This window comes from Dermochelys coriacea, chromosome 4 (genome assembly GCF_009764565.3).
Source record: "Dermochelys coriacea isolate rDerCor1 chromosome 4, rDerCor1.pri.v4, whole genome shotgun sequence".
In the NCBI taxonomy this organism is placed as follows: Eukaryota; Metazoa; Chordata; order Testudines; family Dermochelyidae; genus Dermochelys; species Dermochelys coriacea.
This window is the reverse complement of record NC_050071.1, coordinates 85,502,010-85,524,990: the sequence shown is the minus strand read 5'-3', so window position 1 is coordinate 85,524,990 and position 22,981 is coordinate 85,502,010.

The window sequence follows — 22,981 nt, the reverse complement described above, 5'->3', positions numbered from 1 at the left end:
ACGTTGCTGTGAGTCAGAGTCAGGGTCAGATCCTGTGTAGCAGATGATTGCATGAGAATTGCCTCAAATGTGGATTTTCCAACTCCAAAATAATTTTCCATGGATTCATAGCAGTCTGGTATTGCAAACTTCCAAAGTGTGATTGCCACTCAGTTTTCTCCTGTAGGGCTGGGGCAAGCTTGGAACACAGATCCAGGGAAATGGACTTTTGCATCCAAAAGTTCTGAAGCCATTGCTCATCATCCCAAACTTGCATTTGATTTGATCCCACCAGTTGGTGCTTACTTCTCAGACTCAGAAGTGGTGCTCCACCATCTGCAGCTGCTCTGTGAACATCGTAGATTAACCTAGATTACGCTCCCCCCCCCAGATATGTCCATCACTGAACTTGCCATGAAGATATGCACATCTTCCTCTTTGTGATCCTGGTTGATGCAGTAGTTCCTAAAGTTCTGCAAGTCTAGGAGAATTATGCAGCCTGTATTTGCAATGTTCATGAGAATAGTGCTGAGCTCTGCGGGCTCCATGTTTCTGTCAGAGATGGCAAATACTGACAAGAACCTCACAATTTTTGGGGATTTTCAAAAAAGATTATAGGATGTAAAATGTATTATGGGATGGAGAAAGTTGTATGCTGGGAACTTGATTCCTAGCTTCCCAAAATACCTGGGTGACCTGTTATTATCCCATAAAAAAAGTACCAAAAGCCATTGCAGTGGAAGGTGGCATGTGGCACACTGGGATACCTCCCAAAGTCTAGCACATTTTTCTTCTACACAAGCACTTGTGGTGAGTATGCACAATGTTGACACAAGCAGACAAGAATGCCCAAGCAATATACAAACGTGTGTGGCTTTACGACGATGTAACTTGTGTTGACTGAAGTTTGTACTGTAGCCATAGCGTAAGTCAGACCTACTAAGGTAATCACTGTTGACATGTAGGTCACTACAGTCAAGACGTGGTTCGGGAATGGGAAAATTATGTGAGTCAAACCCGAAAACTGAGGTGACAACTAGAGATATAAAATCTGAGGGAGTTTCACTGGAGGAGACCAGGTAGAGGCAGAGGTGCAGTTTGCTCAGTAACTGTGATGTGTAGTACCTACCAAAATGTATTTTTATCACATCCAAGCTCAGTAATAGCCATTATTCACAAATGACATAGAAGTTTTTATAAAACAGGGCCTTTTAAGATGTTCCTTGGATTTTGTCAACCCCCAGAATCCTGAATGACTGCTGAAGGGCATAAGAACTCATTGTATATAATGTGTATCAAATACCTAAACATCTCTGGTTTACAGCTATTCTAGGGGAGGGATAAATGAACTCATATATATTACATCAACATAAAATCTGCGTTGAAAATAGAGATGAGCCAGAAAATCCTCAGATCCTAGCATCTTCAAATTTGAGAAGGTTTGGATTAAATTTTGGATCTGGGATTTGGTTTAGTTTATTACAGATTGGGCCAGATATAGATACCCTGCATTTTCAGAGAGTTTGAGCCTAGATCCATAGTCCAACTCTGGTGCTTGGGCCCATCCCTGATTAAAATGTCATAGATACACAAAAGGAAGAATTTTACAGCTGAATAATAAATGCCCAACATTTAGGAATAATACTGTATGGAGTAATAGGATAATATTTTGTGATATACCATTAGTTACTATAATGGGGTAATTAAAAATAAATTATATTTTGTTTGCAATAAACCTTTAGAAACTTAAAAGTGAAATATATTACTTTATTACATTTTTTAGCTTTTAGTATTTAAATAGTTTTTAAAAAATATTCTAGGACAGTTCATGAGCACTAGTGCTGATAGTATTTGTATTAACAATTTTTAATAACACAAATTACTGGGTGTGTCTAAAAAGAGGTATTAGCACAGATGCTGTACTGCACACCGGATTCAAAGGGCCACAACAGGTCTGTTGGGGACACTGATCCTTTGACTGGTTCTCCAGTCCATGAGGACTTACGAACAGCCTGGCAGCTGCTCCAAACTTCACCAGGTGGTAATAGTCTCCAAGGGACCATGCATCAAACCAGAATGTATTGCATTGTGGCCTTGCTCCCTCTCTCCTCTGACATACCCCCTAAGCAATGCCTATGACAATGCTGAAGATGGGTGTTGTAGGAGCTGGAGCCAGGTACATAAACTCTAGGCCTGCAGGGACTTCTCTATATCAGGCTAATCCATTATCTGGATTATCTGGGATATAAAACCAGTTTCTCACTCTCTTTGTGTCATCTACAGCATTTTTGGTTTGTTTGTTTCTCTTCTACAATGGGAACAGAGCAGTTAAGTGACTTGTTTAAGGTTAAGGTGTGGATCCCAGATCATCTGACTCTCAGGTGCTTTACCGACTAGACAAGCCTTTCATTCTCCCTCCCCTATGATTATCTGTGATTTTTCAGATTCATGCTTCTTTTACCTGTCTTCTCATACTGAGTCCTAACCTCAGATACAGCAAATCTTGTGTCTTTACAGTTCTTGTAAAAGTGTGGTGAAATCTGAATTCATTGACTAACTACAAAGGTACGCTAGGATTTTCAGTAACTATTACAACTTTAATTCTTTATTCCTCCTGCCAAGCAAAGAAATTGCTAGGAAAAGCAATATATACATTGTATGGTAGCTTGTCACTGAACATTTTTCAAGCTTTTTCCAATTCTTTCACTAAACACCTCATTTCCAGATTTTGGTCTCTTTAACTCCACTGTATCAGAGGAGCAGTGAAAATCCTAGATTTATCATATAAAAGAAAATGTAATACTGTCTTCTCATGGTACTCTCTTCAGCAAGTATTAAATATTTTGAGATATCATTGTTTTATATTTATAAGGCTTTTAAGAGCTGTGACAAGATCTTATGGATTCCCAGTGATATATAGCTTATAGAAGCCAATATTTCACTATAATAACATTGTTTTATTGCTGGATTTCTCAAAATTAGATTCTGTTGTTTAAGAATTGAGAGAGCTGTCTTAGGCCTTGTCTATACTACACAGTTAGAGCAATATAAGGTGCCTTATGTCGACCTAATTATGTCCATGTGCACACTACAGCCTTGTCCCGCCGATGTAAGTGCCCTACAACATGGACATAATAACTCTATCTCCACAAAAGGCCTAGGGCTTATGTTGGTGTAGTTAGGGTGATGCAGTGTCTGTGTAGACACTGCATTCCTTATAGCAGCTGTTGCCTGTCTTGTCAATTTCATGGCTATGGAGCCCTGAAAATTACCAGAAAGCTGGGAAGCTAGAGTCCAGCTGCCCCCGGCTCCCCACTCCTAGCCAAGCTGCTGCCCAGAAGCTTCCTGCTCAGGTAGCTGAGAAGACTGGATGGCTGACCCCCAGCTCTCAGCTTGGAGCAGGAAGGTGAGAAACCCAGGCAACTGTTCCCTCTTCCCCGCTCCCAGCTGGGAGTGGGGAGCAGAGAGCCCTGGGGCCAGCTAGGTTCCCAGTGGCAAGCTGCACAGAGCTGAGATACCCTGACTGTCTGCCCCTCACATTGCCCCTCTTCAGTTGGTGAAAGTGCTTCTGGTGAGGACGCGCACTACCGACAGAAAGAGGGCAGTGTGGACACTACTGCAGTGGCTGTAAATCGACCTAACATAGGGTTGTACTGTACACATGCCCTTCAATTCTGGTTTTAAATGGATTTAGCAGTTTACTAACAGAGGAATTTTCCTCCAGGGCAGATTGGAAGAGGCCCTGGAGGTTTTTCGCCTTCCTCTGTAGCATGGGGCACAGGTCACTTGCTGGAGGATTCTCTGCTCCTTGAAGTCTTTAAACCATGATTTGAGGACTTCAATAGCTCAGACATAGGTGAGAGGTTTATCGCAGGAATGGGTGGGTGAGATTCTGTGGCCTGCATTGTGCAGGAGGTCAGACTAGGTGATCATAGTGGTCCCTTCTGACCTTAATATCTATGAATCTATGAATCTATAATGCAACTTCCTCTGAGTATTAAATATTCCACATTGCTCATTTTTTTCTACTCTTGGGAAAAGCTGCCGTGCCCTTTCCAATGGCCTGCCAAACCTCATCCACTTGTCACCTCAAGCAGGAGAAAGAGAGAGAGAGATTCTTTCTCAAATGGGTCTTGCATATATCTAGGCTTTCCCAGGACTGGCTACTGTGCTGTGTCAGGAAGAGGGTCACTTTGTATGGGGTGTGTCCCTCCTTAAAGAGCTGCAGATGGAATCTCTTCAAAGGCTGTGTGTCGGACTCTGCACAGGTGGATATTTCCTTGAGGGGATGACCTTTTGCAGAATCAGGGCCTAAGACTCACAGACATTAGAGTTCCCATTCCATTGTTCTTCCATGAAGTAGTGAGACTCCTAAGAAAATGTAGACTAATATTTAAGTTGCTTGGGTAATATTGGAGTATGCATTTACTGTAGATGGGGGCAATTAAATCATAGATTAAAAACTATTGTTGTTAAAACAATTTTACAGTCAACATGACACCTAAGCTGAAAAATGTGCTTCACCACAGAATGTCATTTGCTGAAGAAAAAAAAAACATTAGCTAGATACTGTAAATTATAGACTTGAGTATTTTTATTGGGTAAGGCTGGAAAGATTTTCAAATGATCTTTATATTTTTTCATAGCCCAGAATGCCTCCCGAAATTGTTTCATTGCTTCGAACAGTAAATTTGTCAACTTAGAAAATGACCTTAAAGATGATTTTCTCTTAAGGAAAAATAATGTGTGGCTATTATTCTTCGTAGACCTCCCAGCTCGTGAAAAAAAAGTAAATAATTTATATTCTAAAAAATAATCCTATTAGCTCAATTAATTCATATGGTCCTGTATATTTTAAGACCTGCTTTGTGTTTAATCCCTTTAGTTTTCCTCAGCATGAAGGACATAGATTTATAGAAATTACAGATGGAAATAACTTTGTAGGTCATCTAGTTTATCCTTTTTCCAATGAAGCAAGATGGATTAGGAAGGTAAAACTAAATTAAATATGTAGAGTTTTCAGGCACATAAGATCCATTACAACTCATTAATAATTGACTTTTCAGAACTATCCTCCTTAGAAGGGCTCAGTGAACGTTTGCATTAAGGTGAGACTAAAAAATGTGTTCATTTGTACAAAGTTTGGATTTATGCCAAATTTGGGAAAACAGCCTTTTTATTATTATGTTTTGCAATACAGCTAGATATTTTTGTTTTCCTTCATAAAAATCTCTGAACAGGTCACCAGTCTTGCAATTACAACTGGGGTCTCAGCACACATGCATGCTGGCATGAAGACTGAAGTCAAGAAGAGGCTTATGGCCAGTGATGAGCAGCCAAAATCTTAACAACTGGTTCCCTCCTCACCCAATGATGGGGTCATTCCCCCACCCCTGCCCCCCGGGACTCCTGCCCCATCCAACCCCCGTGTTCCTTGATGCCCCCCCACAGGACCCCTGCCTCATTCACCCCCCTCCTCTGTCCCCTGACTGCCCCCAGAACCGGGCAGGAGGGTCTCGTGGGCCACAGTAGTGGGTGCTCACCCCACCCCTAAGAGCCAGAGGGACCTGCTGGGGGTGAGGTGGGGAGTCCCGGTGGTGCTTACCTGGGGCAGCTCCCAGAAAGCATCCAGCAGGTCCCTCTGGCTCCTATGGGCGGAGTAGCATAGCTAGGGGGGAAGCAGGGGGAGCAGCTGCTCCCCCCACTGATCACATCAAAAGTGGTGCCTTAGGCACCAACTCCGTGGGTGCTCCGGGGCTGGAGCACCCATGGGGAAAATTTGATGGGTGCAGTGCACCCACCGGCAGCTCCCCGCCCCACGCCCGGCCGCAGCTCACCTCCGCTGAACACGCCGCCTTCGCCCCTGAACACACCGCCCCGCTCTGCTTCTCCGTATCCCCCCCCCCGGCTTCCCGCGAATCAGCTGTTCAGCAGCTTCACACTCAGGCCGAGGGTGGCGGAGGTGAGCTGGGGCAAGGAGCAGTTCTCCTTCCCCCCCCCCCCGGGTTACCTGCTGCGGTGCGGGCGGCCCTCCGCGTGCCTCCCCGTCCCAGCTCACATCCACCTCCCTGGGCCTGAGTGTGAAGCCACCGCCTGCTTCTCAGCCTGCCCCGGCTTCCCGTGCGAACAGCTGATTTGCGGGAAGCCTCGGGCGGGGGTGGAGAAGCAGAGCGGGGCAGCGCATTCAGGGGAAGAGGCAGAGGTGAGCTGGAGATGGGGCTGGGGGTGGAGTGGGGTGGGGCGGAGAGCTGCCAGTGGGTGCTCTGCACCCACCTAATTTTCCCCTTGGGTGATCCAGAGCTTAGGTGCTCCCTAAGGCGCCACTTTTGGCCGGTTAAATTTAGAAGCCCTTTTAGAACCGGTTGTCCCTCGCGGAACAACCAGTTCTAAAAGGGCTTCTAAATTTAACAACTGGTTCTAGCGAACCGGTGGAACCAGCTCCAGCTCACCACTGCTTATGGCCCATTCTCCCTCTGTTCAGGTTTGTTTGGATTTTTTTTTCCCAGTTGTTGGCAGATTTCTCGACAACTTGCCTTTAACCAGGCATGATTTTTTTCCCATTGTGCTAGAATACAATTTGAGGGATGATTTTCCTCTACCTTTTATTTCTTTTTAAATGTTTAGTCTTCACTTTGGTTTATAGTGTTTTTTTTAAAGCAATTGTTCTTCAGGTTTTGTTGCTGTCAGCCATAACATAACATGTATTGCCGACACACAGAATGGGTGTTGGATCAGCCCAACTTGTGTTTAGTGTACTTTGAATGAGTTACGTTCACACTATTTATTCTTTGGGCTCAGGGATAGTTGGAGAGACTTTTCAGGGTGGAAAAGGCATCTCTTCTCATCTCATGGCAATGATGCTGGCAGCCTAATAGTTCCCAACTCCTGTTTTGGATTCAAGACTGCCTTTACCAATTATGATACGACCGAACTTGGAAAGGAAGTCCTGGGACTGTGTCACACTGGAGATTACTTCTGAGTCCTTAAAAAGAAGCACTCAGTTCTGACAGCTGCTTAAGCACATAACTGCAGACTGTGACCTTGCAGCGATAGTACGCTGAATTGTCTCTATCACTTCCCACTCCATTTCTTTTCATTCCTATAGCGGGGGCTGGACTGATTTGAAACTGAGGATCATATGTGGGCTTATGTCCACCAGCTGCCTCATCACTATCAAAATCCTCAAATCATATGTCAACATCTACAAATCTGTTTCCTCAGGGATGTCTTCTTTTTGGCAATATTGGACCATTTTTTCATTGTCAGCAAAACCACTGACACCAAAATAAGAATAGATTTATCTCTTTATCAAGCTCTTTAACTGAGCTAGAGAGTTATTTGCAAATTTATCATTTCATGTCAACTATTCTTCCTCCAGTTATAGAGGAACCTATGCCCATTCCTGGTACCTGTGCATACCTCAGCTCTATGTTAAATAATTCCATATTCATGGCAAATAATCAGGTACTCATGGTCTTATATGAGGGGCTTGATGGAAAAATTACTGCATGGAGTTCTATGGCAAGAGCTCAGATTAGATTATCATAATGGTCCCTTCTGGCTATAAAGTCTGTAACTTTGTTTATAATACACTTTATAGCCCAAAAACATGATTTAGAGAAACAGGCAGTTCGGCTGCATACAGTAAAATGAATAGGGATTTCATGTCCAGGGTTGTAATGCTGCACAAGTATGTGTGATTGTGTACCTTGGATCATTCCTACGATGCCAGGAAGGTGGTAGATTCTCTGTTGAATTCTATGTTGTGTTAGAATCTCCTTTACAATGTTTTAAGAGGGGTTCTTTTCATTCAGCCCTACCCTCCCTCATGATAAGTATGGATGAGCCTAGCTGGAGCGCTCATTCAGTAGACAGACTTATTGGGCCAAACTCATTACTCATATAACTACATCAAAGCCAGAGCTATTTAGTTCTGCATGGATCACATGGTTTCTAATTTTAGGAAGGCAACACTGCACATTATGGCTCAATAGAAACTAAATGAGATTGGATAACTCTTAGTCTCTCTTGGTCTTCTGGTGCTGCTCTTGAATTCACAAGACAAACTTATGGTGATTCTGATGGGAGTGTCCACCCCACACAAGGCCTGGAGGGGTTAAGATGGCTAAGTGGGCCAATTAACTGCCCAGGCTGCACCTGGAGCAGGAATTTAATTAGAGGATGCTCAGCTGACAGGAAGAAGCCAAAAGGAAGCTGGCAACAGAAAGGGCTACAGGGAAGGAGTCCTTGGGAGGTGTGTCTGAGGTTAGAGGCAAATAGCCTACAGTTACTTCCTGGGAGGGGGAGTTCGGACAGGCAAAACCAGAGAAGTAGGTAAGGCTTAGGGGCAAAACAGCAAGGTATGGAGTACACCAGTGAGAAGGCCTTGAGCTGGATCTGGAGTAGAGGGTGGGCCCAGTACCCTTAGCAGCCACTGGAGGAGTGGCACAATCAGAGCAATAAAGGGAAGACTGGCATTTTGTATCAAGGGACTTTGATACATGATTCCCCTCCCCCGCCCCACACACACACACTGCCAGAGGGCCATGTCACTAAGAGTGGGGAAAAATAACTTTTCAAAGATAATTGCTAATGGCTCAGATATCTCCTCAGTCAGCTCCTTGAATATTCTAGGATGCATTTCATCAGGCTCTGGTTATTTGAAGACATCTAATTTGTTTAAATAATTTTGGCTTGTTCTTTCCCTATTTTAGACTCTAATCCTACCTCATTTTCACTGGCATTCTCTATTTTAGATGTCCAATCACCACTAACCTTCTTGGTGAAAACTGAAACAAAGAAGTCATTAAACACCTCTGCCACTTCCACATTTTCTGTTATTGTCTTTCACCCCTTATTGAGTAACATGCCTACTCTGTCCTTGGTGTTCCTCTTGCTTCTGATGTATTTGTGGAATGTTTTCTTGTTTCCTTTTATGTCCCTAGCTAGTTTGATCTCATTTTGTGCCTTGGCTTTTCTAATTTTGTCCCTACATGCTTGTCTTATTTGTTTATATTCATCCTTTGTAATTTTACCAAGTTTCCACTTTTTGTAGGACTCTTTGAGTTTTAGATCATTTAAGATCTCCTGGTTAAACCTGCTGGTCTCTTGCCATACTTCCTATATTTCCTACGCAGTGGGATAGTTTATTCCTGTGCCCTTAATAATGTCTCTGAAAAACTGCCAACTGTCTTCAATTGTTTTTTCCCTTAAACTTGCTTCCCATGAGATTTTACCTACCAACTCCCTGAGTTTGCTAAAGTCTGCCTTCTTGAAATCCATTTTCTTTATTGTGTTGTTCTCCCTCCTACCATTCCTTAGAATCATGAACTCTACCATTTCATGATCGATTTCACCCAAGATGCCTTCCATTTTCAAATTCTCAACCAGTTCCTCCCTTGATTCTCTCTATCAAATCTAGAATAGCCTCTCCACTTTCTGAAATAAAAAAAAAATTGTCTCTAATACATTCCAAGAACTTGTTGGATAATCTGTGCATTGATGTGTTATTTTCCCAACAGATGTCTGGGTAGTGGAAGTCCCCCATCACTACCAAGTCCTGTGCTTTGGACGATTTCGTTAGTTGCTTAAAAAAAGCCTCATCCACCCCTCTTCCAGGTTTGGTGGTCTGTAGTAGACCACAGCCATTTTACCCCTTTTATCCTTACCCAGAGACTGTCAACAAGTCTGTCTCTTATTTCTATCTCAACCTCAGTGCAAGTGTATATATCTTTGATATATAAAGCAACATCTTCTCCCTTTTTCCCCTGCCTGTCCTTCCTGAGAAAGCTGTATCCTTCTATTCCAATATTCCAGTCATGCATATTATCCCACCAAGTCTCCATGATGCCAACTATGTGATAGTTTTTATTTACTAGCATTTTGAGTTATTCTTGCTTATTCCCCATACTTCTCGCATTAGTATACAGACATCTAAGATACTGATTTGATTCCTCCCCTCCCACAGTTCTGTCTTGTCTCTCTCTTATTTCTGCTATAACAGCCTATGCTTCCCCCAGATTCTGACCATTCTCCCAAGTCTCCATGTTTTTGACTTACCTGTGGGCTTTGGTCATCTGCCCCTCTTCAAACCTAGTTTAAATCCCTCCTCACTAGGTTAGCCAGTCTGTAGCCAAATATGCTCTTCCCCTTCCTCGAGAGGTGGACCCCATTTCTGTTTAGCAGTCCTTCTTCCTGGAACAGCATCCTGTGGTCAAGGAAGCTGAAGCCCTCCTGGCAACACCATTCTCGCAGCCACTGCTGAGGCCCCTACCCTTGAGTGGAAGGACTGAAGAGACCACCACCCAACTCCCTCACCCTTACTCCCAGAGCCCTGTAGTCACTTCTGATCTACTGAGGGTCATACCTCGCAGTATCATTAGTGCCCATTAGTGAGTAGCATGGGGTAGTAATAAGAGGGCCAGATGATCCTCAACAATCCCTCTGTAACATCTCGGATATGGGCCCCTGGCAGACAGCATGGCTCCGTCCCCCTCAGAAGAGAGTCTCCAATCACCACTACCCTACATTTCTTCCTGGGAGTGGTGGCTGTGATCCTCCAAGCCTTGGGGATACATGGCTTCTCCTCTTCAACCTTTGGAGGTGATTCCTCATCACTCATTGCCAGAGCAGCATAAAGGTTCTCCATCACTATAGTGGGTGGGGTGGGAGTAGGGATGGAGCACTGCCTGCTGCCAGATGTATCCAGCAGCCAGTGTCCTCCCTGTACCAGAGCCTTATCCTCCTCCTCCAGTGGCATGACAGCAGTTCTTTAGCTGGATAGCATCCTCAACCTTGGAAGTTTCCATATGAATACTGTCAATGATTTTCCTTATGTGCACGGATGCTTCTCAGCCTGGCCACCTCCTCCTGTAGCTCTCCCACCTGCTTCCTGAGAGATTCCATCAACAGGCACCTCTCATACTAGATAGTCCCCCCAGCCTGGCTTTCTGTGAGTGGAAAATGCAGACCACAGTCTCTGCAAATCCACACCAGGATCTGAGAAGAGGCATCCACGGTTAGGTTCTCTGACTGTATACAGGCACATGTGGAGGAGACAGGAGCAGTGTTGGCACTGGCGATGTGGCCCTTCCTAACCATAACAATAATATTCTGACTCCCTCCTACAAACTCTCTCTCTCTCAAACTCCTCTGTTTGCAGTCCCCTGTTCACTAGCTCCCTTTGGTTGCTTAGCCTCTGGGTTTTAAGGCCTTCTCTCCTAGGTCAGCCCCACTGCCTCATTAATCACATATGGGGAAGGTGATCACAAGGCTGATTGAGGATGATCAAGGGAACAATGGCTCAAACTGTCCCCAAACACACAATCCCAATTGACCCTGTAACTGTAACTGAAATAACCTGAAAGAAAAAGAAAAATACAAACAGCCACACAAACTCACTCACCCCAAGGTTAGTACTCTCACCTTGTTCATTCAGCAGGGGAATCTCTTTCACCCTCTCTTAAACTCCCCTGTTTGCCATCCCCTGTTTGAGAATGAAGGGAGAGACACTGTTGGAGGAGGGTGCCTGGCCAGAACTAATCCCCTGTTGGAGGAGGCACCATTAGCGGTGAGAACACCATGTGACAGCTACATTTTCGTAATCACCACAGTTGACATACAGACCAGTTTCTTTGACCATCAGAGGGCACCTCTAGAATTTGAGTCCCAAATTGGCTATGCAAAGGAAAGAAAACATAACATCCCCCAACTTGGTTTTGGGTGAAGGGGTGGTATGTGACTGGATAGCAAGACTCTTCTGCTAACTACCCTGTTGAGAGATGCTATTAGATTCCTACTGACTCAGTGTCACCTATAGGTCAATAACAACATCCCGGACTTAAGGATGGTAGAAGTGGACCTCTGAGCAAAGGGAATCTTAGGTCTGAGACAGAGGTTCTACAGGAATAAATTTAGCAATAGTCCTGTGAAGAAAGCTTGGTTAGAATTTGTTACATTGTTATTACTTTCTTTATTAGTAAAAGAATACTGAAGAAAGGGAATATATTTGACACACTATAGAGTGAACAAATGTTTTTTTGGAGCAGGCTGGGAATAATGGTTGGTCGCAGAAAAAGTTGTAGAGCTCCAAGAGATTGAATCACGTGTGATTCTAGAAAATACCAGGCAAGGCATTTCCAGTAGAGAAAGAAATATCAATGTCTTTGTACAAGACACTGGTAAGACCTTGCCCGTTATACTGTGTACAATTCTGGTCAGCCGTGTACAAGAAAGATTAATTTAAACTAGAGCATGTGTAGAGAGGAGCTACAAGGATGACCAGGGGAATGGAGGGCCTATCTTATGAGAGGAGATTAAAAGATCTCAACTTATTTAGCCTAGCTAAATGAAGGCTGAGAGGGGTTATGATGTACATTTTGGGGTGGGAAACACCGAGGAGAAGAACTATTTAAGTCAAAGGACAATGCTGGCACAAAAATAAATGGGTATAAACTGACCATAACTAAATTTAGACTAGAAATTAGAACAATGTTTCTAACCATCAGAGGGTGAGATTTTGAAACGGCCTCCTAATAGGAGTTGTGGGGCAAACAACCTAATTAGTTTTAAGAGACAGTATGACAAATTTATGAGAGTGATTGTATGGTACAGTGGCTTGCGATGGTGGAGGGCTGGGCTCAATAGCTTTGGGTGTCCTTTCTGGTTTATGTCTTATGTTCCTTGAATCTCATGATTCAGGTTTCAAAGAGTCACCTGCAAGGTTCAGGAAGAAATTGTCTCCTATCAGTGTTTTCTGAGATGGCCCTGGTTGGAGATGGGACACTGGACAGGATGGGCCAGTACTCTGAGGTGAAACTGATAATTTTCTCTTTCAGGTTCTTGGCTGGCTGGTTCTTGCTCACATGTTCAAGGTCTAACTGCCATATGTGGGATTGGGAAGGTATTTTCCCAGGACAAATTAGCAGTGAGTTTGGGAGAGGGAAGTCTCCCTCCTCTGCAGCATGGGGTTCAAGTTGCTTGCTAGGATAATCTGGGTATTTCACTGTGACAATCTACACTATTATGCAAAAAGAAAAGGAGTACTTGGGGCACCTTAGAGACTAACACATTTATTTGAGTATAAGCTTTCATGAGCTACAGCTCACTTCATTGGCTGCTGTAGGTCATGAAAGCTTATGCTCAAATAAATTTGTTAGTCTCTAAGGTGCCACAAATACTCCTTTTCTTTTTGCGAATACAGACTAACCCGTCTGCTACTCTGAAACCTACACTATTATGGTCACCATTTTTACAAAATTACAATAAATCCTGTGCAAAATATGCCTGGTGAGGTAACATTGCAAAAGTCATAATCTGTTGACCATTACTGTTCTGTTGAAACATATGTATCATCACTGTATATGAAATTATGAGATTTTTCTATATGTTTGTTACTGAAACATGTTGTGAGTCTGGAAAACATGCACAAACTAGCCAAAGACTGTGACCAGCACCCAGGCAGGTTTTAAGTGACCATCACCAGCCATTCACTAGCAGGGGAGTTGTAACAAGGGATTCACATGAAAGATAATTGCTCGAGCACATACTCCATGGAGCTGTCTTACCTCCATGACCCAGCAAGGATCTTTCCAGCACCTGGAAAAGAGTATAACATGAGGGACAATGACATCACCACTTAACTTCTTCTTCCTCACCTACACTGAGGGCCACAAGATCGCTTGGAAGACAAAGAAACATTAGAACTGGAGGAAGTGATTGTAACTGGAAAAGCTTCCCAGTTAGCACAGACGGATGTAGGTTTTTAGGTAAGAAAATCCTTATTACTTCAAATTGGATTTAGCTTGATAAATCTTAGGAATTAGACTGCAATTTTATCTTTTATTTCTTTTTGTTACCAATTCTGAATTTCTATGCCTATACTACTTATAATCACTTAAAATCTATCTTTCTGTAGTTAATAAACTTGTTTTAATGTTTTATCTAAGCCAATGTGTTTTTGATTGAAATTTGGGGAATCTACTCAGGTTACAAAGGCTAGTGCATATTTGTATCCTTTGATGGTATGACAAATTTAATTAATAAGCTTACTCTGATCAATGGGGTCTTGAGCAGTGTAAGTCTTACATTTCTGGGATTCAAGACTGCGGCTGGGGGAATTTGTGGGTGTCTTTCTATATACAGTTCATGAGTGGCTGTGAGAGCATTCATGTATTTGCTGATAACTGAGTGAACAGAGCTGGGAGGGGTTTGCTGTTCATTAGCAAAGCAGTGTAGGAGACAGCCTGGTCAGGAGAGTTAAAGAGGTCACAGTGGTTTCACAGTCCAGGTTGTACCTCAGGACTTGTCACAATTATACTTAATCAATGCCTTGCCATTGCAGGGGCCTTGGGCACTGGTGCATTTTGGCTCCTCATATTCTCTGCTTGTGGCACATAATAATTTAGTCTCCTGAGGGCTGTAAAATTTTTGTCTAATTTTGGCTGTTGTCAAGGACACAATGGTTTTTGTTCGAGTTATTTGTATAGTGCTGTCAGCATGCACTGCACTTTACAGCATACACAATGTACCATAAAACAGGAAGATGCAAGGGAGATTTAAATTAGCTATTAGGAAAAACTTTCTAACCCTAAGAGTAGTTAAGCTCTGAACTAGGCTTCCAAGGGAGGTTATGTAGTCCCCATCATTGGAAGCATTTAAAAACCAGCTGCACTAACACGTATCAGGGATGGTCTAAGTTTACTTGATCCTACCATAGTGCAGGGGGGCTGGACTGATGACTTCTCAAGGTCCCTTCTAGCCTTACAGTTCTATGATTCTAACATATCTAATTATTAGAATGAAATGGTGTTTGATGCTTCTGATGTGTTTATCATCCACAGGAGGAAGATTCAGTTTTAAAATTAAATACAGTTAGATCAGATGCCATTTCAGTCCCAGTAATCTGCTTTATTCTTGTTCATGTATCTTCTTACGATAGAAAAATAAAACAAAACCATAAATTGTAGCAGAATCTCCTAATCCTCTATCTCCAAAAGCATATGTTCATTTGACTTTCTTTTGTCTCACAGAATAATGACTTCAAAGTTCTTTGGATCAGACACTACTTGAACTTTTCATATATGCCATTGAGTCTATTGGCTTAAAAGAAAGCATTCAGTACCTGGCATACTCAGTTTTAGGCCAGCCGTTTGAACATCATGCCTGTGAACCCATCAACAAGTTTAAGTTCAGGGAAAAGTATGAGGGGAACATACCACAAGCTAGCAGTTGGGGTGGAATGGATTGAAGCTCATGGTGCTCTGCAGTTCCTCAGTTGGCATAATATCTGGGTATAGAGCATAATTAAAGCAAACCTAAAGCTGCTCTAAATCAGCGAGGGGCCATTTGAGTCCCTGGCCAGATCAGGATCAGGAAAGTGGATACTAAGGTTGATAGGAACATTTTGGATGAAACAAAAATTGTATCAAAGCCTAAACATTTTGTGGTTTCAGTGAAAAAGTTGACTGTTTTCATCTGAAGGGGTTTTTTTTAGGGTGAGAGACTGCGGCTGGCCTAGCATGTCTGAAACCTTCCTTCACATCCCTATTCTGCCTGACTGAGAACGATTTAGTATTTAAAAACTTTGCCCTGAACCACTCAGCACAGATATTTAAACTGTGATCTTCCATATCCCAGCCAGTGCCCTACCTCTTCATCACACTTTCCTGAATCATAAATGAATAAGGGGGCAGCTACTGGAGCTGGTTAAAGGATGACTTATGTTTTGTGGCTACTTCAGAGGTTTTCAGATTTGGTTTGATTCCAATGTAGAATGAAACAAGACCTTTAAAACTTTTTTGTCAATGAAATGTTATTAAAATATCCATTTTCAGATTAAACTTGAGCTTTTTGGTTCAGGAAGGTCAGTGGGGAGGGGAGCCACTGGTCTAGGATATCGTACTCACCTTTCCCAGACCTGAACAAGAGCTCTGTGTAGCTTGTCTCTTTTACCACCAGAAGTTGGGCCAATAACAGATATTACTTCAATGGCTTTGTCTCTCTAATATCCTGGGATCATACCAACACTGCAATATGCTCATTGGCATACAAGAAAAGTTCAAGTAGTATCTGATCCAAAGAACTTTTATTTCAATGGAAGTCAATAATATGAAAGAGGAAAAAAAAGTCAGATAGTCAAAAGGTTTTGGAGATCTAGGATTAGGAGATTCTGGTGCAATTTATGGCTTTGTTTTTCTATCATTCTAGGAAGATATAGGCACAAAAATTATGCAAATTATTGGCACTGGAATGGGATCTGATTCAATTGTATTGAATTTTAAAACTGAATCTCCCTCCTGTGGATGATAAACACATCAGAACCTTCACACACCATTTCTTTCTAATAAAGACATTCGCCAGTACTGTTCTGTCCTGAAAATTTCAAAAGCACTGGTTCTCAGAATGCACAATATTCCTAATAGCACCTTGCAAAAGCTAGGCAAATTTTATTGAATGTGGATTTTAGTCCCACAACACTTTGATATATTTAACTGCATACAATTCCCTTGATAAGGCACCTTTAATTCTGATAATATTTTTGAAGCAATACTTTGGCTCTATTTTAATGCACTGCACATGATAACACCTTGCCACTTTGGCACCATCCTGCATTTTGTTTTATTTTGTGTTGTAGTACATTGTACCCTCTTTTGAGTCAGAGTGCAAGCCTATTGGCATCTACCTGTTTTATGGTGTATCTTGTCTGTTGTAAAGTGAAGTGCATGCTAATAGCACTAGATAAATAACTAGTAATAAAACAAAAAAAAACTCCATTGTCTCCTTGGAAATCTTAATAATTTAAACAGTCTTTTCAAACAAACAACCCAAGCAAGTACAAGCAGAAACAGAAAAAATGGAGTAAAGGAAAGGGCCTCATTTCTAGAGCATTGCAGAGGTTTAAATGAGAAGCAAGATTCAGATATATAACAAACAATAAGTTATTCTTTGGCTGAATTGTATTAAAGCAGGCAACTATAAGTCCTTGCAATCTACAATAAATGGACAGCTTGCTACACATCTCATAGCACTAAAAATGTCACAGTAGAAGGATGGTCAGAAATGTTAACTTTACTTTAATATGAAATTTTCTCTGTTCATGACAATTGCTTCTGACCTTGGAAACTTTTGTATTGTTTTCTTTCTAGTCCCATGATTCTAATTTATGTAGAAAAAATAATTTAAAAAAATAAATGTTGAGAGCTAAGATATTCATTTGTTAAGAATGGAACTGTAAAGGCAATCTGGGTTTGTGTTCTCTTTTCTTCATAGGGACAACCGGGGTTATCAGGACCTCAGTCTCATTAATAGCTCTTCAGAGGTTGGTCACACTATAGAGACAAGGTGGGTGAGGTAATATCTTATATTGGAGCAACTTCTGTTGGTGGGACAGATAGGCTTTCAAGCTTACACAGAGCCCTTCAGGTCCGAGAAACTAATTCAGAATGTCACTGCTAAATACAAGGTGGAATAGAGTGTTTAGCATAAGTTAACTCATTTCAAGGGACCATTCAAGGTGAAGTGGCCTGATAGCACCCTTCCACTCACAGGGAGGAAAGGAAAGTGGTGGGGGAAAGCAGCTGGGCGTGAGGGTTCATTAGTGGGTTACAGATTGTTGCAGGTTTCAGAGTAGCAGCCGTGTTAGTCTGTATTCGCAAAAAGAAAAGGAGTACTTGTGGCACCTTAGAGACTGTTGCAATAAGCCATAAATTCAGTGTCTCTGTTCAGTCCATGATTTTTGGTATCTAGCAGAGTAGTGAATTTAAGATTTCTTGGGTCATCTTTTGAAGGTTTCCTTTGAGGATGAGGACTGCAAGATCAGATATAGAGTGATTGCTTTATGAAAACTATTCACCCACAGGTGATATGGTGTTTTTATCTTTTATCACGCTGTAGAGTCTAGACTAGAGCCCTGCAGTGGGACGGGGATCCCATGGGTTCCGCAGGACCCGCTGCTGTAATAGTGTGAGGTGGTAAAATGTACTTTGTTACAGACAGGACTGGGTAGGCAATAAATAAATAAATTAAATACAAGACTCTGGTAATTTGTGGGACAACAAGATGCTAGTTTAGCTTCACCTACGATTATTAATCACTTAGTTTGAAACTCTTCTTAAGATTTATTTCTATCAAAAACCTAGTGCAGTGAGCAGCTTTTCCATTAAATGTTTTTCAAAAATCAGTAATAATTCTGACATGTAAATAACTTGAATGGTATGTTTTAAAGTTCTAAAAAGAGTGCTTAAGCAATTTAAAAAATTCAGGTTTTTTTAAATAACTTATTTTTTATAACCATGAAAAAATCTGCATCTTTTAAGGCAAAATTGTGGTGCAATTTGTTTTGACATTCCATAGATTCATAGATACTAAGGTCAGAAGGGACAATTCTGATCATCTAGTCTGACCTCCTGCACAGCGCAGGCCACAGAATCTCACCCATCCACTCCTATGAAAAACCTCACCCATGTCTGAGCTATTGAAGTCCTTAAATCATGATTTAAAGACTTCAAGGAGCAGAGAAGCCTCCCTCAAGTCAACCATGCCCCATGCTACAGAGGAAGGCAAAAAACCTCCAGGGCCTCTCCAATCTGCCCTGGAGGAAAATTCATTCCCGACCCCAAATATGGCAATCAGTTAAACCCTGAGCATATGGGCAAGATTCACCAGCCAGATACTACAGAAAATTCTTTCCTGGGTAACTCAGATCCCATCCATCTAATATCCCATCTCAGGGGATTTGGCCCATTTACCCTGAATATTTAAAGATCAATGACTTACCAAAATCCCATTATCCCATCATACCATCTCCTCCATAAACTTATCAAGTAGAATCTTAAAACCAGATAGATCTTTTGCCCCCACTGCTTCCCTTGGGAGGCTATTCCAAAACTTCACTCCTCTGATGGTTAAAAACCTTCGTCTGATTTCAAGTCTAAACTTCCTGGTGGCCAGTTTATACCCATTTGTTCTTGTGTCCACATTGGTGCTGAGCTAAAATAATTCCTCTCCCTCTCCTGTATTTATCCCTCTGATATATTTATAGATAGCAATCATATCTCCCCTCAACCTTCTTTTAGTTAGGCTAAACAAGCCAAGCTCCTTAAGTCTCCTTTCATAAGACAAGTTTTCCATTCCTCGGATCATCCTAGTAGCCCTTCTCTGTACCTTCTCCAGTTTGAATTCATCCTTTTTAAACATGGGAGACCAGAACTGCACACAGTATTCTAGGTGAGGTCTCACCAGTGCCTTGTATAACGGTACTAAAACCTCCTTATCCCTACTGGAAATGCCTCTCCTGATGCATCCCAAAACCGCATTAGCTTTTTTCACAGCCATATCACATTGGCAGCTCATAGTCATCCTATGATCAACCAATACTCCAAGGTCCTTCTCCTCTTCCGTTACTTCTAATTGATGCGTCCCCAACTTATAATTAAAATTCTTGTTATTAATCCCTAAATGCATAACCTTACACTTCTCACTATTAAATTTCATCCTATTACTATTACTCCAGTTTACAAGGTCATCCAGATCCTCCTGTATAATATCCCGATCCTTCTCCGAATTGGCAATACCTCCCAGCTTTGTATCATCTGCAAACTTTATTAGCACACTCCCACTTTTTGTGCCAAGGTCAGTAATAAAAAGATTAAATAAGATTGGTCCCAAAACCGATCCCTAGGAACTCCACTGGTAACCTCCCTCCAACCTGACAGTTCGCCTTTCAGTAGGACCCGTTGTAGTCTCCCCTTTAACCAATTCCTTATCCACCTTTTGATGTTCATATTGATCCCCATCTTCTCCAATTTAACTAATAATTCCCCATGTGGCACGGTATCAAATGCCTTACTGAAATCTAGGTAAATTAGATCCACTGCATTTCCTTTATCTAAAAAATCTGTTACCTTTTCAAAAAAGGAGATTAGGTTGGTTTGGCACGATCTACCTTTTGTAAAACCATGTTGTATTTTGTCCCATTTACCATTGACTTCAATGTCCTTAACTAATTTCTCCTTCAAAATTTTTTCCAGGATCTTGCATACTACAGATGTCAAACTAACTGGCCTGTAGTTACCCGGATCAATTTTTTTTCCTTTCTTAAAAATAGGAACTATATTAGCAATTCTCCAATCATTCGGTACTACTCCTGAGTTTACAGATTCATTAAAAAATTCTTGCTAATGGGCTTGCAATTTCAGGTGCCAATTCTTTTAATATTCTTGGATGAAGATTATCTGGGCCCCCCGATTTAGTCCCATTAAGCTGTTTCAGTTTCGCTTCTACTTCAGATATGGTAATATCTACCTCTATATCCTCATTCCACATGATATACACATAGCATTAGTTTGTCATAAATAGAATTTCAGCAATGTAAAGCAAGTTTTTATTTTTATATTTTCAATAAATATTTTTCCTACTTAAATTTAAGTGAGGGATAGAAATAGATTTGATGTCTATTATAACAGGAGTTAAAGTATTTGTACAGGGTTTAAGCAAGATTTGTTTTATTCTTTTAGTGGTAAAAATTGTGTCTGAATTCCATATGTGTGTGTGTGTGAGAGAGAGAGAAAGAGAGAGAGAGAGCTGGGAATCACACACCTAGATCAAAGTGTAGATGTAGCCACAGAGGCAAGTGGTGGCGTTTCCTGTACATGCTTTTTGCTGCTTGCTGATCTTATTTCTCCAAATCAAGCAACAAATAAGAGATGTTTTTGAGATGAGGGCCAGGAGATAGAATGGAAAAGGGAAAGATTCTCTGTAGATTTGGCAGAAAATTGTATTTTTCATGGACAAATCTTTGAAAGAAAGGGGAAAAATCCTATTTTAAAATTTCCAGCTGAATATTTTGTTTGTCAGTGAAAACACTTTTTTATTCTGTTTTTTTTAACAAAACTTTTTCCTGTTTCAGTTGACAGTGGAAAACTGAAACATTTTTAATACAACACATTTTTACATATTTTTAAGTCATTATGTTGGCGGGGAGAATGGGGGAAGGGTAGAGAGGGAAAATGTTTTGAACAGTTCTATTTCTGAGCTTGAGGAAATGTCTTCTGACCCTGGGGGACAGGAGAAATTTCTGTATCTGAAAAGTAGAGGGTGGAAATGAGTAGCAAGAATTCTCAGTGCATGAGAAGGAAGTTTTTGAGCTAAAAGAGGACATTTTCAGTCAGAGAAATTTTGAGTTTGTAGAAGAAGGAACTGGTAGAAGGGGATTTCTGAGCAGTGAATGTTGACTTCAGGTCAGTTGAGATGTTTTGAAAGTTCCAAGCCAGGAGATGGTAGGGTGAGATTGACAGAGCTGAGTGTGAGTGAATGGTAGTGTGAGTATGTTGGGAATGGGATGAATTAGTAAATGAGGGTGTGAGTCCATGTGAATTGCTATTTTGCACAAACTAAACATGTGGGTGGCAGGAAGAGAGTAGCGGGAGATAGACGAGGAGACAGAGTTGGAGGATATGAAAGGCAACAAACACCATGATGATGAGAAAACAATAAAAGTGTTGTAGATGGTTAAATATCATTTGTCCCACTTTGCTCTATATTGTATTGTGTTTCAAAATCGCACTAAGGAGAAACCAAAGTGGGCACTCCTTTGCCACCACTTCTCCATCAATCTTACCTATCACTCAGCCCACCTCTCCCCTGTAACATGCACCACTCCCAAACACCACCAGCATTCCAGTTTATCACTTTGAAAACCTGATCAATCTGCAGGATGGAGCTAGGAAGAGACTGCAGAACAGCCCCATCACTTACTTCATGCACCAGCCTCCAATGATGTTTCAATATCAGATTCCTTTTGTTGTATCCTTGGGGGCAACAGTTTTTGGAAGAAATCACTTGAGACGCAAAAAGCTGTAAACCTTGAAAAGCAGCCATTTATTGCTGCACACTGAACTAACCAAAGACCAGCCAAAACCGGCTGGAGTATCTCTAATAATCTAACTCAGTTGCCATAGCAACAACAAGATTCTATTAGTACGATAATCAAATACACAACACCTTTCATTTAGAAGCACATAGCCAAGCCATTTCTTTTGATAGTAGCACTAACATCTCAGTGAATTTTCATTAAAACAGAGTATCTAAGTCTTCCGAGGCTCAGCTCTTGTGCATCTCACAGGAAGACTCCCCAATTTAGTATTTTTTAATTTGCCTGAAACTAAGCAAAGTTTATACATAGAGCATGTATGTGTTATTTTTGATAAAGTAGACAAGAACTGAATCATTTTGTTTCTAGATACAATGCAATTCCTTCCAATAAAACGTCTGGTGAACCTCTATAGCAGGGGTGTACCGTGACCACCTTCTGAAAACAAAAATTAAGACACAATCCCAGGCGGGGGGACTGAAGCCTGAGTCTACTTGAGCCCTGCTGCCCTGGGTGCGGGGGCCAAAGCTGAAGCCCAAGGGCTTCAGTCCTGGGTTGAGGGTCTGTAGCCTCAGGCCTGCAGCCCGAGGCTGAAGCTGAAGGCTAAGCCCCACCATCCAGGGCTGAAGCTCTTGGGCTTCAGCCGCAAGCAGTGGGGCTCGGGTTTTGGCTTTGGTCCCAAACAATTGTGCTTGGGCTTCAGTCCTCGGAGTCAGCAGTCTAACACTAGCCCTGGCAATCCCATTAAAACAGGGTTGCAACCCACTTTGGGGTCCCAACCCACAATTTGAGAGCCACTGATCTATAGTATGCTCTGTTTAGCAGAGCAATGCATTTGATCATAGATGTCTTGGTGGCTACCTTAGAAAGAGTGTTCTGCATCACATACATATGCTACATGAGACAGCTTTGGATACTCAGAAACTGATCACCCCCTGAAAAAGACGCACCTTTCACTAGTAAATGTATTCTCTCCTTTGCAGTCGTTATAAGTTCAACCTATTCTTCTAACTCCAATGACTTACAATCATCACAAGAGAATGCAAATTATAAAAGGATGGGAAAATGATAGCAGAACATGGAATATTGGGCTCTGATGGGGCTTGAGTAAAATCTCATGTGAGCTTTTCAATT